Genomic DNA, 9,104 nt, shown 5'->3' with positions numbered 1-9,104 from the left:
CATGGCGACCAATACTAAGTTCTTCTTCAACCTGGGCACATACATAACATCCCTCAAGGTGAGAGGAGCACCATGCTCCCACTAAAAAGTAACCGTGCCCTATCCTATAGCACTATACATCCTGTCATCACCCATCTCGATATGCATCTAGAGATCCTTATCCTCCAAGTCACTGAACAACTCCTTGTCACCAGTCATGTGGAATAAAGTTCCAATGTCAAGGTACCATACACTACCCATCATTGATGACACTATGCATGCAGTGAGAGTAAATTCCAATTCGAATTGAGAGGACAAAGCTTCACCCGCCACTCCTCATGAGGACTTCTTCTTGGACTTCTTGAGTGAATAGTTTGTAGAAAAATGGCCCAACTCATGACAATGAAAGCACTTAACTTTCAACATTTCTTTCTTCTTACCTAAATGGCAAGAATCTGATTTGGAATGGGAAGCCTTCCCTTTCCCCTTCCTTTCCTTACCTGCTAAGGCACAGTTTTCTTCTTCATCAGTCTTTGAGGAGGAACCATCTTTGGTGTTCCTTCTGAGCTCATCCTACATTAAATCCAACCATAGTCGTTCCCAATCTGGCACCTTTTCCCTTCCATTCATAGAGTCCTGATAGTTATTCCAACTCTTAGGAAGGCCTAGGAGAGATAGGCTCACCATATCATCCTCGCCAACTGTTATTCCAACGCTTCCAAGTTCATCTCTGTAGGTTGTGAACTTGGACAAGTGTTTTGGAATGGTCTCTTCTTTCTCCATCTTGATTTTTCAAAGTTTATATTTCAGTGCCAACTTCCTATGGTCACTATTGTTTTGGAAAAGGTTTTTGAATGCTTTCCACATATCATACGGAGTTTCCTTCCCATGGAGACTCGAGACAATGTGATCTCGAACTCCCTCAAGGATTATCTGCCTTGCCTTCACAACACACTTCTTCCATTCGACCAAATGTTGAGCATCCGATGCTGGTGGCTTTGGAATGCCTTGATCAATGAATTCCTTTAAGCCATTATCCTCCAACATTACCTCCATCCTGTCCTTCCAAGCTATATAATTCAAGCTACCTTCCAAGGCATACTTTAGCCACAAACCATAGAATGCCATATTATGATCCTAAAGTATGTAATGCAAATTAAAATTTCACCTATAGCCCTGAACTTAAAAACTTTGAAATATCCTCTAATATATTTTCTTCAGCTCTGATACCATGTAGATTTTCCTGTAGATTCATATGCTCATGAAATGTACTAAATCATAGGACAAGAATCTACTTCTAATTTTAACCAGGGAAAGCCAATAGATCGATGAAAACAATATGAACAAGAAGAAGATAAATCAATGGCACATAAAAAAATAATTTTCTCTGGGGAAATACACTGCTCAAAACCCCGCCTATATGTATTGCATTAATCAGAAATATGAGTGAATATACAAAGAGTTTTCTCACAAGAACAATTCCACACAAGTATGCTCAACTCTCTGCCTCACAAGCCCGTTCTTAGCCAACATTGTAGAAATTCCCACTGTAGATCAACAGATTATGCAATATACTAAAGCAAAATACAAGATCTACTTCTACAACAAACTTTGTGGAAGCTTAATCAATTTGAGCACGATCAATTTAGAACACATATAACTGAGAATGAGAAAACAATCACACATAACACAAAAGAATACTCTAGGGAAAGCCTTAGCCTAAAACCCAAATCTCTGTATTATCATACAAGTGGAAAATATGTTCAAGTTATAAAAAGAATCAGCTCTCAAGCTATCCTACTCTCTCTGCAATCAAACAATGCTACTCATAGACATTCAAAGGCTTCTCCAAACCTTCTCCTCTGCCCTCCAAGCCTCCTATTTCCTTGCACAGTTTTCCTTGGGGTCCAGTGCTGCCACCTACGTGAATTGGCCTCTTCACACACTCACTAACCACTGATCTAACTGCGCAATCCTAAAGGATATAATTCCTTCTACATGGATGAGTTTTCTAGATAGGAAAAATCCTCCAACTGATAGTACAATGTCCCTTCCTCTAATCTCAACTAGGTCTCTGTCTGAACTGACATGCATGAGTTATTTATGAGGGAATATTCAGTTATCTGAAGTGCAGCAGTTACATGCATGCATGCATTAACTAACTGAACTCACATTTAATTCAACAAATTGTTTGAATTAATCTAACTAGACTTGACTCAGTTAACTGAGCCAACTAATTACAACTCATCCTTATCTCTTTAACTGATGGATAAATTCCTCAATCAATGGAGAAACTATTGCATGTCCCCACATAGACTTCATGTTTGATTTTCTACAACTAATTAACTCAAGATGAATTAATTAATTATTTTACAAACAGCTGCTAAGATCAAATTCGAATTTTACTTCTCAATTTTAGTTCAGGGACTAACTAAAATAGGAAGGTATCCCAAAATGCTATTTATATCAATGTTATTTTCAGCACTTCCATTTTTCATTCCTTGTTGCTATGTCCAACACTGGTACCTGAACTGCTATTTATAGCAGTGTTATTTTTAGCACTTCTATTTTTAGTATTTCTTGTTGCTATTTTCAACACTCCCTCTCAACAAGAAAGGCATTCAACTTGAACCCAATCCTGAACCTTTGGAATGTTCTACATGCAACACTTCTCCCAAGTGTTATTGCTCCAAAAACTCTAGAAACAAAAAAACTCCCAACTGACGTCTCTGTTGGGATAGAAACATCCTCTGATGCTGAAGCTTCCTCTACCACTGGCAAGTGCTCCCTTTGTGACCTCTTAGCTGCTGCAACACTCCATGCATCTCGTACCGTTGCACACCTCTCTAAGCCATCCTGCACTAGTGCAACACTCATGTGCCTCTCGCATTGTTGCAACCTGCTAGCTCTGCACTGTCTTGGGATTCTTGCACTATAGATCTCTTTGCCGCTCCATCCACATATACCTATACCAACTCAGTCAGTCCTTCTACTCCTCATCGGGTATCCCGTAGCAAGGTATAATCAAAGAGGTTAGGTACCTCAATGATCCTGCCCCTATTCCAGCCTTCTTGGGACTATCACTCCACATCACCCCACCTCTGACTTGGAGGTATGGATGCATGTGATCCCTCTGCCCACTTGGATCAAAATTTCCCCCTACTGAAGGTCTCTGCATGAGTGGATGCCTCCACTCGGTCTCCTCTCAACATCTCCAATTGTGGCTCCCCCACAATTGTCTGGGACTTCTTCTCGAACTGCATGTTGAGAGGTAATGTACTCTCCCTCTCAACCACCAAGTCTCCGACAGTTTCCTTGCTCCTCAAGGCTTTACATGCATCTTGAACCTCAAGAGCATACAGGTTCTTGACTCGTGAACCTATCTGCTTCACCTGTCTCGTGGTGACGTGTCTAAGGAAAACCTTTCCCTTATTGAAGACTACATCATAGTCTTTGTCTTCCAGCATAGCGATTGACACCAAATTTTTCCTCAGTCTTAGTACATACTTGACATCGATCAAGGTAATGTGAGCTCCATGCTCCCTCTGAAAAACAATTGTGCCTACACCTAAGACACTATAATTTTCATCATTACCCATCGCTATGAGTATCTGGAGATCTTTCTCCTCTAAGGTACTAAACAAAATCTTGTCGCCAGTCATGTGGAAAGAAGCTCCACTGTCAAGAAACTAACCACATCCCACCATGGATGAAACCATGCATGCAAATACAGTAAAATCCAACTTGAACTGTGAGGCCAATGCCTCACCTTCAGATCCTTCCTTGGATCCTATCTCGGATTTCTTCAGTGGACAATTTGTAGCAAAATGGCCCACCACATGACAATGAAAGCATCGCACTTTCGATTTGTCAATCTTCTTCCCACCATGGGAAGAACTCGATTTGGGATGAGAATCTTTCTCCTTCCCTTTATTCGCCTTACTCGCTAAGGCACAATTTTCTTCATCCTCCTTGGATGAAGAACCATCTCTGGTGCTTCTTCTTATCTCCTCCTACATCAGATCTAACCAAATTCGTTCCCAATCTGGCAGTCTTTCTCTTCCATTAACCGAGTCTTGGTAGCTATTATAGCTCTTAGGAAGACTGAGGAGTGCAAGACTCACCATGTCATCATCGGTTGTTGTGATCCCTACACTTCCAAGCTCATCACTGCAGGTGGTGAGCTTGTTTAGATACGTAGAGATTGTTTCACCCTTTTCACACTTGATTTTTCGAAGCTTGTCTTTCAACTCCAGCTTCCTCTGATTATTGTTGTTCTGATATAGATATTTCAATGCTTTCCACATCGAAAAGGGTGTTTCCTTCCCATGGAGGCTTGAGACAATGTGGTCACAAACTCCCTCCAGGAGGATTCTCCTTGCTCTAGCCACACATTTCTTCCATTCTTCCAATTTTGTAGCATCTGTCAGCTTGGGGACTTCTTGATCAATGAAGTCCTTTAGACCGTTATCCTCTAATATTGCTTCCATGTGATCCTTCCAGGGTATATAATTTGAGCTGCCATCAAGGGCATAGTCGAGTCTTAAACCGTTGAACGCCATTGGTGAAATTGAGATGTGATAAGAACTCAATTTCTATATTCAGGAACCTAAAACTTCGAACTTCTACATTCTTGTATATTTTTCTTCACTTTGATCATCTTTTCTCTGATACCATGTAGAAATTCCCACTGTAGATCAATAGATTATGAAATATACTAAAGCAAAATACAAGATCTACTTCTACAACAAACTTTGCGAAAGCTTAATCAATTTGAGCATGATCAATTTAGCACACATATAACTGAGAATGAGAAATCAATCACACATAACATAGAAGAATACTCTAGGGAAAGCCTCAGACTAAAACCCCAATCTCTGTATTATCATACAAGTGGAAAATATGTTCAAGTTACAAAAAGAATCAGCTCTCAAGCTATCCTGCTCTCTCTGTAATCAAACAATGTTGCTCATAGACAATCAAAGGCTTCTCCAAACCTTCTCCTCTACCCTCCAAGCCTCCTATTTCTTTGTGCATTTTCCTTGGGGTCCAATGCTGCCACCTGTGTGAATTGGCCTCTTCACACACTCACTAACCTCTGATCTAACTGCGCAATCCTAAAGGAGATAATTCCTTCTGCATGGATGAGTTTCCTATATAGGAAAAATCCTCCAACTGATAGTACATTGTCCCTTCCTCTGATCTTAACTGGGTCTCTATCTAAACTGACATGCATGAGTTATTTATGAGAGAATATTTAGTTATCTGAAGTGCAATAGTTACATGCATGCATGCATTAACTAACTAAACTCACAATTAATTCAACAAATTGTTTGAATTAATCTAACTGGACTTGACTCAATTAACTGAGCCAACTAATTACAACTCAATATTACAACTCATCCTTATCTCTTTAACTGATGGATAAATTCCTCAATCAATGGAGAAATTGTTGCATGTCCCCACATAGACTTCATGTTTGATTTTCTACAACTAGTTAACTCAAGATGAATTAATTAATTATTTTACAAATAGTTGCTAAGATCAAATTCGAATTTTACTTCTCAATTTTAGTTCAGGGACTAACTAAAATAGGAAGGTATCCTGAAATTCTATTTATAGCAATGCTATTTTTAGCACGTCCATTTTTCATTCCTTGTTGCTATGTCTAACACTGGTACCTGAACTGCTATTTATAGCAGTGCTATTTTTAGCAATTCTATTTTTAACATTTCTTGTTGCTATTTTCAACAAACACTTAGCCAATTTCCACTTCCTGCCAAACCCCTATTCTCTTGTGCAATTCCTAGGATGAAAAGCCCGTATTTAAAGGGGAGTCATGCTTCCAAAACTGCGCAATCCTAATTTAGGTCCTTCTTTGATTTCATGCATGATATTTACAACTCGGTAAATCGTACAACTGAGAGTACATTGTCCCTACACTCTAGTCTCAACTGGGTCTTTCTTAGAAATGACATGAATGAGTTTCTCATGAGGGCATCTTCAGTTAACTGGAGTAACACTTGTGGATGCACCAGTGCACCAACTAACTGCTAATCCTTTGTTAGTTCCACAAACAGTTAGAACTAATTTAACTAACCATAACTCAATCAAACTGATTTATCTAATTACAACTCAAATAAATCATCCTAGACCCCTAAAACTTAGGGAGAACATATACATGACTATAGAAAAACTTCCAACATGAAATTCATAAGCTACTTAAGTTAATTAAACTTAATTAACTATTTACAAGTCGCTATGAGAATAGAATTCAATTTTATTTCTCATTTTAATTCAAGGACAAATTAAACTCGAATTTCTTGTTGCCATTTCTCAATAGACACCTTCTCATTTGATAAGGAAGAGCGGAAATGTTCATGGCGACGGTCGGGCCCACATACTAGATGGGGCTCCTATCCCAAACAATGTGAGGTCTAATTGGGACTTCACACCGGGGAGACCCCCCTAGTTTTTGGTGGTACATTTCAACTTGTCAACAAATTGGCACTAGAAGGAGGGCCAAATGACAAGCTGAGGCCTTGGAGCCTACAATTTAGTCTCATATCTGTAAATGGATTTGTCTTGAAGCTTTCTCTGAGGGTTCTTCACTAACTTATGCATTTGTGAATGTTCAATCCTCGATGAGCATCTTTATCACTTGTCTCGGTTAAATTTTGATGGTGAGAATGGAACATCCATAACCGAGCACATTTTTTGGTTTCCTTAAGTTTTACGAATCTTACGAGATCGATGATGAAGAGTTTCCTTGTGTGCTCTTCTCCCTCACCCTTGAAGGTCGTGTCAAGCGATGGTGCCACGCATTGCCAGAAGCTTCCATCCATTCATTCAAGAAACTCATCAGTAATCTCTCACAAGTGTTTGACAAATACGACTTTCAATATGTGTTTAGAAGGATAAATAAGCTTAGGATGAAACCTGAAGAATCTTTAGGGTATTTTGTTGCTAGATTTGTTCATATTTGTTTTGAATTTCCTGAAAGAGATGTTGATTGGGTGTATCTGAGTGAAAATTTTCAATGGTTGGTTCTTGTTTCTTTGCAACACCTTCAATATGAAACAAATCCTGATTCTTATGAGTATCATGATAATCAACAAGTTACAATTTGCCCAGACCTTATCCCTAATATCAACTTTCCTACCTCTTTGATTCAAGAACAACATCAAGCCTTCGAGGAGTAAATCACTGCTTGTGGGATTTCTCATCCTCTCGATTTGTTACATAATGAAATTTTGGTTGTAAATGGTTTAGGTGATGAAAAGTTATTTTAGGTATATGGATAAAATTTTCTTACCTCTGAAGCTCTCGTACATCCTTTTGAATTTGAATCTGAAAATTATGTAGATGCAATAGCTCTGCCTATTGATGAAACCCAACTCGAGGTCGTTAAACATATGCCTAGGCCTATTCTTGTATTTCATTCACTTGTCGAAAATGACTCAGGTCTTGTCTCACATAAACTTGACTATCCTATTGAATCCACAGGCCATGACATGCATGCAAATCCATTTCTCCCTATGACTGACACTAATGTGCAGGGTGTGAGTCCTAGTTTGACTAGTGCACCTTCATCTGACCATGTTCATCCATTATACCCTGATTTATTTCATGAGCCTACTACACCAGCAATTTCTGAAAATTATTCAAAATTTTATCCTGTTGTTTTTTGGTGTAGTCATGTACATTAGGGTGATTTTCCACAAACATGTTATGAGAATGTTGAATCTCTTATTCTTGATCTATTCCATCTGCATTCTTTAACATGTGAAGAAGAAAACCTTACATCTCGGTCAAGTCAATATGGTTCTCTCATTTCTTCCTCTTCACTTCCAATCCAAGAAGAGCCTTATGTGCCAAATGCCCAACCTGATCAAATTGGTGGCTTCAATGATTGTCATTATACTAAAAACATATTCGATCACACCTCTGATGATTATCATTCATACCCATTTGTTGATCCTATTAAGCCACTGGATATTGATGATTCACCTTTCGAAGTTTTGGGGACTCATCAAGAAGTTGAGGCACTTCAAGTTCAACTGATGGTTATGCCAAGTTCTCACATTCCTAATGAGACCCTTGAACCAAGTCAAATTAGAGTTTTTGAAATTAGGGTTTCCACACACCATAATCCACTTAGCATCATATTGACGAATGCAAGCTCATCTTGGAAAGCCTTTGATTTGAGTGATCTTTCTCCAAACACATCTTTCCATCACCTACCAGTTGGTATGCATCAACCTCTATATCCTAATTTGTTTTCTAAAGGGAGTACACCGACCATTGTCCCAAGTCTTTTTATTGTTTCCTTGGTGGTATGGTTTGTGAACGTATACAAGAAGATGATGTCTTACAATCATCTATATGTCAAGGTACCAATCACTTAACCTCTCATTTTCCTGAGACTCTTTCGATTGATTCACTTCATTCTTGGGAATCTAAAGAATATGATCTGTTGAATTGCCAATCTATTAGTATTTAGATATTTGATCCAATTAACAATATATTCACTGATAGTTGTCTTGACACAGCTAAAGATGATAACATGCATTCACCTATTGATCTCACGAAACTACCGATATTCAATGGCTTGAAATTTGAAGGTTTAGATATTTGTCAGGATGGTGAGGCATTTCAGCTTCCATTGATGGTTATGTCAGGTCCTCACGTCCTCGACAAAATCCATTTACAACTTGAAACTAAGGTTTCCTAAATTATGGTTTTCACGCTTAAATATTTTGGTGTCTTGGTTACACCCAGTGAAAACCCTTATTTTCAAATTCATCAAGTTGATCTTCCTCAATATCATGATAGGGTTATTGATTAGCTTGAAGGATCTTATCTAACAGATTTCTCTGCTAGCAGGAAACATCTTGCCTCACTTACACTAGATTTAGGGATAAGAATGAATGGATGTATGTCATGGCTAGATGATTATAAATTCCAATTTTGTGATTTTGCTCACTAGGATTGGATTGCAATTTGGCTTGAATGATCTTTTTTGGCACGTTTTCCTATAAGTAGACATGACTTTCTTCTTCTTGTACATGTTTCACAGGTGAGAATTCTGGGTTTTGCACGATTATTTTTACAGGTTCTAATCA

Source organism: Pinus tabuliformis, chromosome Q (genome assembly GCF_031772625.1).
Source record: "Pinus tabuliformis cultivar Carrire ecotype Pingquan chromosome Q, CPIR1, whole genome shotgun sequence".
Taxonomy (NCBI): Eukaryota; Viridiplantae; Streptophyta; class Pinopsida; order Pinales; family Pinaceae; genus Pinus; species Pinus tabuliformis.
Note: the sequence above shows the minus strand (reverse complement) of the source record.